General features: G+C 36.7%; 1 protein-coding gene across 1 annotated transcript in view; it reads right to left on the reverse strand.

The window, feature by feature from the left end:
- The window catches only part of ANKFN1 (ankyrin repeat and fibronectin type III domain containing 1), a 587,864-nt gene extending 585,943 nt beyond the window's left edge, over positions 1–1,921 (reverse strand). The window contains exon 1 of the mRNA XM_056816551.1: positions 1,650–1,921. The gene's annotated coding sequence lies outside the window, so the exon portion shown is untranslated. The remainder of the gene's footprint in view (positions 1–1,649) is intronic.
- Positions 1,922–10,201: the final 8,280 nt, after the last annotated feature.

The following is a 10,201-nucleotide window of genomic DNA, read 5'->3' on the forward strand; positions in this document are numbered from 1 at the left end:
AATAACAGGACTAGACTAAATAGCCTTTCAGGTTCCTGTAAGCTCTAAGTCAATTCAATGAACTTCCATTCAGCACAAGTCCTTGATCCCTTGGACTGTCTGTTGACCATGATAGTTTAGTAAAGACACAGCATAAAATGAAAAGGACATTCTTATCTTAACTACCCAAAACTGTACAAAGGCAGCACTGGGTAAAAGCCTTTTTTGGCCCCCTCTCTTCTTTTTACTTTGGTGAAAATGAAGTTACTACAGGTGCTCAAAATGAAGTAAAAGCACTTGAAATTATATACATTTCAATTTTAAATCCTCTAAGAGAATGACAGAAAGACAGAAAAAAGAAAGGAAAGGAAAGGAAGAAAGGAAGGAAGGAAGGAAAGAAGGAAGGAAAGAAGGAAGGAAGGAAGGAAGGAAGGAAGGAAGGAAGGAAGGAAGGAAGGAAGGAAGGAAGGAAGGAAGGAAGGAAGGAAGGAAGGAAGGAAGGAAGGAAGGAAGGAAAGAAAGAAAGAGAAAGATGGGAGTAATGGAAGGAAGGGGGAAAAAGAAGGCTGGAAGAAAGGGAGAGGAGATGGAAAAGAAAGGAAATTAGCAACAATCATCTCATGAACCATGCCAACAGAAACCAGGTACCAGTCACCAAGTCAGCTTAGGACAGGGCACAGCTCAATTTTTAGCACTGGAATAAATAGTTATCCTACCATACCCATCAGTTTAAAAGCTACCTGACAGTGATCTATGGACAAATCAATACTTATTGATGCAGGCTAGTTGGTATCCATCCTCTATTTCTTTCAGAAATATGCCCACATATCTTAGATCTTTAAGTTTTAGAGGTATGTGTGCCTTCAGGGTTATAATACTAGTGTCTTATAAAAACTTTATACAACTTCTATGTAAAGAACAATTGATGTCCTACCCTGGAAAGAAAATTATGGTTTGGGGTGGGTAGGACAGATATGCCCAGGGTAATGCATACATGCCCCCATCCATGCTATGCTCATACATCTTTAATGACGACATTGGAGGGGGTTAAGCCATGTTGGATTTGATATTGTCAGGAAGAAACAATGAAATTGGAGAAACAGATGAACACATTCCCTGAAGGAATGAAATTTCCTTCATCCTTATGTAGTTATTTGAGTGAAAACCTCTCTTCGCAAAGAAGAGCAAACAGACTAGGAACCAGGGATCTTTAGATCTGCAAAAGAAACTTGGAAGATAAAAAAAAAACCCACGAAGCATTACCTTCTTGGAACGCTCTCTAAAACTGGGTGTCTTTCTGTCAGGCAGCACATTCCCCCAAACAAAAAGATGAAAAGAAAATATCTTTCCCTTTCTATTATTAAAAATCATAGGAAAAATGCAAGTAGATAATGGTGTGTGTGTGTGTGTGTGTGTGTGTGTGTGTGTGTATGTATATGTTTTCAAGTGCTTAAGTGTGCCTGTGTGCATCTTCTTTAGAGAGAGAGGACAGGTCTCAATTGCACTTGTTAAATAAAATCCCTCCCTCACCCCCCACCCCCATTAATAATCACCATGGACACACACACACACACACACACACACACCCCACACTCACAACCAAGCCCCCTACCCAATGCTCGTTTCTTCCATGGTTACTGTGGCGAGGGGGATAATAAAATGCTACTCACACGTTGTGGCTTTAGTTTTCCCCTTCCTCTTTCCAGTCTGTGCAGGGGTTTGGGCTCCTGCTGTTCTTCCTGTTGCAGTAGAAATAAACCTTCATCGACAGGGATGGTTTTCCTCTGGGCTGCTTTGTCTGAGATTCCCCAGATGAACACTGACTCATTTATGTCGTTATCGGAGTTTGGTTGCTCCCCTAGCACAGGCAGGGCTTTGGGTCTCTCATCTACCACTTGCTGCGCTTCTGCTGAAAGAAACGACAGACCTGAAACTGACAACCGATAGCATCAAAACACTCCAGGGATGGCAACTGAAGACAACGGAGCAACACATTAGATCTCAATGATACTGAGCAGCACCATAGAGCATCTGTCTCCTGTTGGCATTTTGAACCCTGAGCAAACCCACAAGGCATTATTTATGACCTCGGTTTTGGATCAGTGTCTCAGGTAAAGACAGTCATTATACAGACCTGTGTTAGGGAATGGCCATTACATATGGGTAACGAAAGAAAGTAGATTAAAGGTTGTAAAAAATAAAAGTAATAATTCTCAAAGGAAGTCCCCATCCTGTACACCATCAGGCATTTAACAACTGGTGGGACTTTTTGGTGCCTATTCAGAACCTAGAGTTGCTGGACTTCTACATGTCTGATTAATTCTTATAATCTTATAATTATATATATATGTACATATATATATATATATATAAATCTTATAATCCATATAAGCAGAATGATCCTCTGATGGAAAAGAGTTCTACAGTCATTAGACCTATGATCTTATCTCAGCTCTTTGACTTATTTTCCTGTGTGACCTTGAGTAAATAACTTAACTTTTCTAGGTCTCAATTTGCTTACCTGTCAAAGGAAGTAATTGAACTAGATGATCTCTAAAGCCCCTCCTTCCAACCCTAAATTTTATGAATTAGTTCTAATTTTCCAGTCTTCAAGTATATAAGATCAGTGATGCCCCAATCTCTCAAATAAGGAAATTGAAGCACAAATCCAGATTCTTATCCCAAACCAACTGTAAGTCAATAATGAATGAAAATACAGCCAAAGGAATGACTGCAAAGAGTGTGTGTTTGGGGGGAGGGGGCTACATTCTTTTAAAAGATAGCTTCCTATGGAGTTCCATCTTTATATTTCTCTACTGATACTGAGTTAAAATCAATGCATTTCCTAACATATACTCAGGTGGATCTCTAATTTCATCAGTGTGGCTATACCCTACAGCAATATATCCATGTCTGCCTATTCCTATATTGATCTTGTCCATGTTCTCTCACAAATTGACCATAGAACTTTCACTCAATGTTCTGGTAGTTTTCCTGATTTTCTCTAGACTTTGTGGGAAAACACGGGGGACATTTGAATGAACCTTTTGACATTCCTCGCTTTTGCTACAAGTCCAGTTAATCTTTTTTCCAGTGATTCATTTCACTTATGAAATTCATTTCTGTGATTATTCTTATATGTTAATGTTAAATGTTGCAGTTTAGTCATGCCCAACATGTACCTCTCTTATTTTTGACCAGTACTTATTCTTCAGACACTCTGGTGTTCCAAGTGTCAAGCCATACAACAATGCCAGGAAACAATTTCTATTGAAAAAATGTCCTTTAGTTTCTGGAACAAATGTATAATTAAAGGAGTTTCATAATTCCCTTATGTCAATCCAGGACCATTCTCTTGCTCCTATTTAATTCCAGGTGTAATTCATCTTCAATTTGCTCCAGCAATACTATATCTATAAGATAATATAGATATAAATAGATGTAAATGTGTATGGAAAGATATATTCATACACAAATATGTGTGCATATGTGAGAGCATAGAGTAGTTTATGTACACATGTGTAATATATATGTGATCATATATACACATATGTAATGGACAAGCTCTATATGGGTAATCCATCTAACTGCATTTCATAATCCAGGCAAAAGACATACTTTCTCCATTTGGCTTGTTGATATGGATGGTTAGTTCAAATTCTTTTGAAATTCTTTTGAGTGGTTACAGATTTCTTTTACTAGATGGTATTTTGTGCTTGATGTCAACCACAAATAAGAGAATTTGTAGGATATCACTATCCATAAGGAATATCCCAATTTTGACTCTGTTTCTGTCCTTCATCACTATGGTGAATATCTACAGCAAGCATTCCCTGTTTATACATTTATTTTGCCTCAAATCATATGTATGATTAGAGCATTATCAAACACAGTTATACTTTCCAAGAAATATGAAATATTAATATTTGGATGGTAGATACTTTAATGGAAGAGAGCCTCTGATAGTATTTTGTTTTACAGAACCCAACAAAAATCAACACATAATAAACATAGTTTGATTTTCTATATATCTCAGTCTATTATATAATGGTAAAAATGAGATGTACTATGGAATATCAATTGTGGGCCTACAAAAATATTTATCTAGGATGCCCTTGATATATGTGTAGTTGATTCTCATTAAAACTTTATGTATCTGGGAAGATAAACATATAGGTTGGTAGTTATTGATTCTGTCCCCCCTTTTTTTGGTACTAAGGTCTAGACTGTCCTTTTCTTGTATTAGTAAGGCACATAACAAAAGGAACTCAGCCAATTTCCTTATTTCCCTTTCCAAAGAATGTGTGGACCATTCTTTTTATTTTTCTTTATAATCCTTATCCTTTGTCTTAGTATCAGTTTTAAGACAGAACAGTGGCAAGGACTAGGCAATTGGGGTTGTAACTTGCCCAGAGTCACACATAACTAGGAAGTGTTGGATCTAGATTTGAACCCAGGTCTTCCTGACTCCATGCTTGGAATTTTATCCACTGTGCTACCTAGCTATCCTTGTGTGGGCCATTCTTCACTTAGTTATAACTTGTTTCTTGTTTCTATTTTCTTTTATAGTAAGAATAGCAAGAGTCATTCAGTTCCTCCATTAATTTGTCCAATCAGTGGTCTTTGGACAAGAATCTCACCTATAAAATGTCAGTAGTCAAGTTAAAATTTAGATAGAAGCTAACATCCATGTGATTATTAATCTCTTCTCATCTCTTTTCTGTCACTCTGACTCCTGATTCTGATCTGCCTCCTGATTCTGATCTACAGAATCAAAAGTAAGCCAAACAGCTCTGGGGACCATTCTTTTTTATGAGTTGCCATGTAAAGGTACTTAATCACCAAGTGATTGACTTACTGATAATGAGCTTTTCTGACCTTAACTAGTCTAGTCCTTAGGAAAATGGACTTGCCTTGTTATCAGGACCACATTTTAGGTCATTTAAACTTGGTAGAACCTGCCTGAATATGTAGTATACCAGCACAGATTTCAAGAACCCAATGAGCTGAGTAGGATGTTGTGGAGGCTTGAGTGTAAAGTTTCTAATAAATTATTATCATGGTGTGTAGAGTGTTCAGAGGGGGCTGGAACTTGTAGTGTGAGAGCTTGCCAAGCCCTTTTCAAGGCTGCTCATCCACCTTTGGCATTCACCTTTAACTAAACTCTCACCTGTGGTTCCAAAAAGGTATAGTGTACCCAGAGTGGTCATGTCTCCTGATAAACCATCTTGGCAATGAGCTAATCCATATATACTGCTATTTGTGCTTATTGTGTTGATTGATTTCACTTCAATGTTTTTCTTAAAAATGGAAAACTCACTGGGTTGGTGGGACAGAATATATCTGGAAATGACTTATGTAAAGACAAAAAGCCTTTTCTCAATTTTCATCTTTCTTGACCTCTCTTGCTGCATTGGCACTGTTGACAACATTTGCCTTCCAGATACTCTCTCATATTTAGATTTTTATTATATTTCTACCTCTTAGTTCTTTTACCAACTTCCTGACCATTCCCCAATATCCTTTCCTGGGTTATAATTTATGTCACTTCTGCGATGAATATACCCCACAACTCTGTGTTGGGTTCTCTTCTCCTTTCTTTCTATAAACTCTCATCTGGTATCTTTGTTAACTCTCAATGAGTTCAATAAGGTTCATACAGATGTTACCCAAATCTCTATCCCTCTTCTCTCTTCTGGGGTCCAGTTCCATGTCACTAGCTGTCTGTTGGACTTTTAGAACTGGATGTCCCAAATGCACCTCAAACTTAACATATTCAAAAGATAATTCAAAAGAAATATTTCTCCCTATATCAATTTCTCTTCTGAATGTCCCTGTTTCTGTGGAGGATATATTTTTTTTCACTTACCCAAGTTCACAAGCCTGATGATATCCTTAGATTTACTCACTTCACATATCCAAACAGTTTCCAATTCTTATCATTTATATTTCCATCATATCCTCTTCATGCCATCTATTGGCCCAACTATACTTACCTACTTTCTGGTCCTTATATAAAACTTTGACTATCCTCTGTGGCTTTGTATGTTTCCCATGCCTAGCATGCTCTACTTTATTTCTGTTTTTTTGAAATTCCTGGTTTTCTTCAGATTCATCTCAAATAGCACCATCTGGTGAGATCTCTCCTGATCTCTCAAATACCAATGCTTTCCCCTCTGAAGTCACCTAGTAACTTTTTGTATATGTTTTTATATATAAAGTACTTATATATGTATGTGTAGTCTCACCTATTTGAATGTATATTCCTTGAGTGCAAGACTTTTGCTTTCGGTTTTATATTTGAGTCTAAAACTATATCTAACACATAGTAAGTATTCAAAAGATTTTTTGCCAATAGATTCATTGAAAAATGTGATATCATTGCCAATTGGAAATAAAATTGGAAATTGTATTAAAAGGAAGTTTTAATAAGGAAGTTTTGCAGGAAAAAACAATAACTGTGAGAGAAATACAAGAAAGCAGCTCCTAGGGAAAAAGATTTTATTCAGAATAAAAGTGATTGATACATTTGGTTCTCTAGAAATTAATTTGTATGTGGCTGATATGAGGTTCTAAGGCTCTAAAAGAATGGATACCCTTTGATCCAGTAATACCACTACTAGGTTTATACCCCAAGGAGATAATAATGGAAATATTTGCATGAAAATATTCATAGTTGCACTCTTTGTGGTGGCAAAAATTTGGAAAATGGGGGGGTGTCCCTTGATCAGGGAATGACTGAACAAATTGTAGTATCTGTTGGTGATGGAATACTTTGTGCCATAAGGAATGCTGAAGTGCTTGATTTCTATAAGAACTGGAAAGACCTCCATGAATTGATGTGTAGTGAAATGAGCAGAACCATGAGAACGTTGTACACAGAAACTGAAACATTGGGGGATGTTCATATCTAATCAACTTTACTACTAAAAGCAGTGCAATTATCCAGGACAATCCCAAGGGACTCATGAGAAAGAATACTATCCACATCTAGAGAAAGAAGAGTTGGAGAAGAAATGCAGAAGGAAAATATTCGATTCATCACTTGTTTATAAGGGTATGGGATGTGGGGTTTTGGTTTTAAAAAGATTATTATAAAAATGAATACTATGGAAAGAGGTATTGAGTGATAATACATGTATGACCCAGTGGAATTGCTTGTTAGCTCTGGAAGGGTGAAGAGAAAAGGGGAGGAAAAGAACATGAATCATGTAACCATGGAAAAATACTTAAAATTTTAAAAAATAATAAAATAAAATCTAAAAAAAAAAGAAATTGGTTGCTGACAAACCTTAATACCTAGAAATGTTTGGTAACTATGAGACAAGTATAAATTGTTGTGACTAGTTGTGACTTGTCTGGAAGACTTGTAGATGTTGGGTTACTCACTTTATCTTTATATAAGAGAAAGGTATACCATTTGACAAAAGAAACTCTGGAACCAGTGTTAGTGAAAACCAGACCACTGAGTGGGTCATAACAGACCTCAGGGCTGAGTCTGAAAAGACCCCTGGTCTGGTTTGCCATATGTTGCTGGGAAGTATAGATTGAAGAAAGATGGACTTTTGCTTTTTCATGTATTGCCACTACTATCTAAAAATGCTCTTTAGACCCAAAGGTTAGGGTTCTTGTTTTGCTGAATGGCTTTATCATGACTTCAGAAGCCTCAAAAAACAACTAGTAGAAAAATTGCCCGGCCCAGTAGAAAAGCAAAGAACCCTGAAAGAGGAATGACCTGAAAATAGAAGCTGTAGAGGAATGAGCCCACCCACAAGTAAATTTTTGTTAAGACTACTCGTAAAAGGGACAAAGGACATTGTCTCACAGTCTAGAGTTGTGAGGTGCCCTGGACCTGAGTTCCCTATTTACAGTCCTTCATGCTATGATTTTATATGTACTTTAAAAAAATTTTCCTCCCATATATGGCATGTGCATTGGTAAGAGAGTTTGTACCAGGTTTGTGTGTTATGTTATATTTTAATTTTTCTTACTTGGCTTTCTGTTTAATGAATGTTTCTAATTAAGAATTAACTCTATTATTGTGGCTTATTTGTTCATAAGAAGCACACCAGTGTGGTCTCAGGAGCTACAGTTGTAAATAATAGAAGTGTAGATCTCTCATAAGGGTTACCTCTTAAAAAATAAAATAAGGTGTGGTACAAGAGAACATAATGGACTTCTCCATTAGTGTCAATACAATGTCCCTGAACATTCTGCAGGGATCCAGGAGAAAAAAAAACACTATCCACAAGCAAAGGACAAACGGTGGGAGTAAAAACACGGAAGAGAAGCAACTGTTTGACTACAGGGGTGGAAGGGACAGGAAGGAGGAGAAACTCTAAATGAACACTCTAATGTAAATACCAACAACATGGAAATGAGAGTGAAGCAAGGACACATGTGATACCCAGTGGAATCCTGCGTTGGCTAGGGGAGGGGTTGGGGGAGGGGGGAGAGCAAGAAAAGGATCTTTGTTTCCAAGGAATATTGTTTGAAAATAACCAAATAAAATAATGTTTAAATTGGATAAAAAAATAAGAAACACATTTTATGTTCTCTATCCCAAGTGAAAGTGTTTAATTTCTAATCACTTTTGAATATAGAAAACAAAAAGGGTAGATACATGTCCATAGGATCATAGTTTTATTTAGATCTAGAAGATACCTTAGTAATCAATTTGCATTGTCTCATGTTTATAGATGAAGAAGCTGAGGGGGAAAAAGTGTAAATAACAGGCCTAGTAGCATTCAGATGTTCCTGAATGTAAGTCTAACCTTCTATTTTCTATTTTGTGATTTTGTACAAATCAGTCTCACTAAAAACTAATTCACATGCAAGTCATAACTCATCATGATATCATTGGTTTTCTTTAAAAATAAAGGATGAACAATAAAAAAATAATAAAATAAAATAAAATTAAGAGTTACTTCTAGGACTCAGAGAGCAAGTTTTTTTTTTTAAACCCTTACCTTCTGTCTTGGAGTCAATACTGTGTATTGGCTCCAAGGCAGAAGAGTGGTAAGGGCTAGGCAATGGCGATCAAGTGACTTGCCCAGGGTCACACAGCTGGGAAGTGTCTGAGGCCAGATTTTAACCTAGGACCTCCCGTCTCTAGGTCTGGCTCTCAATCCACTGAGCTACCCTGCTGCCCCCTGGAGAGCAAGTTTTTTGCATCATGGCCATTCCATCTGTTGGGAACTTCTTACCTGCTCATGTGAGTGCCAGTTGGGTGAGTGAGTCAAAAGCCAAGGGAGAGAGAAGAAGGGGAGAATGGAAGGAAAGAAAGAGAATGAGAGAGAGGTAGCTACCACCATGCTTTCATTTTCTTACATTATTTAAGAGGGTAAAATATATAAATAAAATATAAAACAATATATTATAATTAACTTCATTCTTCAGTTACTAAATGATTTGAATACATTATCTCAGAGGTAATTTATATATCAGTTGCTTCCTGGAATGGACATGTAACCTCCTACAGCTAATTTAATATAGAGTCAATTGAATGAATTCATTTCCCAGATAAATACTGTGAAATCAAGGATCTAAGATTAGACTTTTGCCAGTCAGATTGCCTATTGAATAACTGATGTCTTTACTTATCATCAGAAATATGTGGTAGTTGATTTATGGATCAAGAATGAAGTAACTCATGCTCTTAATCCTTATAAGAACATCAACTTCTATAAGTTTACCTGCAAGCATCATAGAAGGCATAGAGAACCTCAGCCTTAGGATGATATTTAGACTGACCCATTACTTTCCAGTGGCAGAGTTTTACATAGGGAAATAAGGAAGAGCAAGACAATCAAGCAGGACCTTTTTAGAGCGGATTATGCTAGCTAAAGTGGCAGAACCCTGGGTGGCTCTCCTTGTATTTCTAGGTTTGTCTTCCTTCTTATTTGTGTAAATCTCAAAGAAAAGTTTTATTTATTGAACTATTATATACTACTTGAGGCCATAGGTACACGGAATACAGAAGTACAAAGCTAGATGACTTTCTGCCTCTAGATCAGGGGTTCTTAACCTTATTTGGATCATGGACCCCTTTGATATATTGGGGAAGCCTATTGGCCCTTTCTTAGGATGATGTTTTTAAATGAATAAAATGAAAGACACAGTTATCAAGGAAACAAATTATACTGAAATAGTTATCAAAATATTAGAAAAATAATTTGATGGACCCCAGATAAAGGACACCTACTAAATAGCACTGATAATT

This window comes from Monodelphis domestica, chromosome 2 (genome assembly GCF_027887165.1).
Source record: "Monodelphis domestica isolate mMonDom1 chromosome 2, mMonDom1.pri, whole genome shotgun sequence".
NCBI lineage: Eukaryota > Metazoa > Chordata > Mammalia > Didelphimorphia > Didelphidae > Monodelphis > Monodelphis domestica.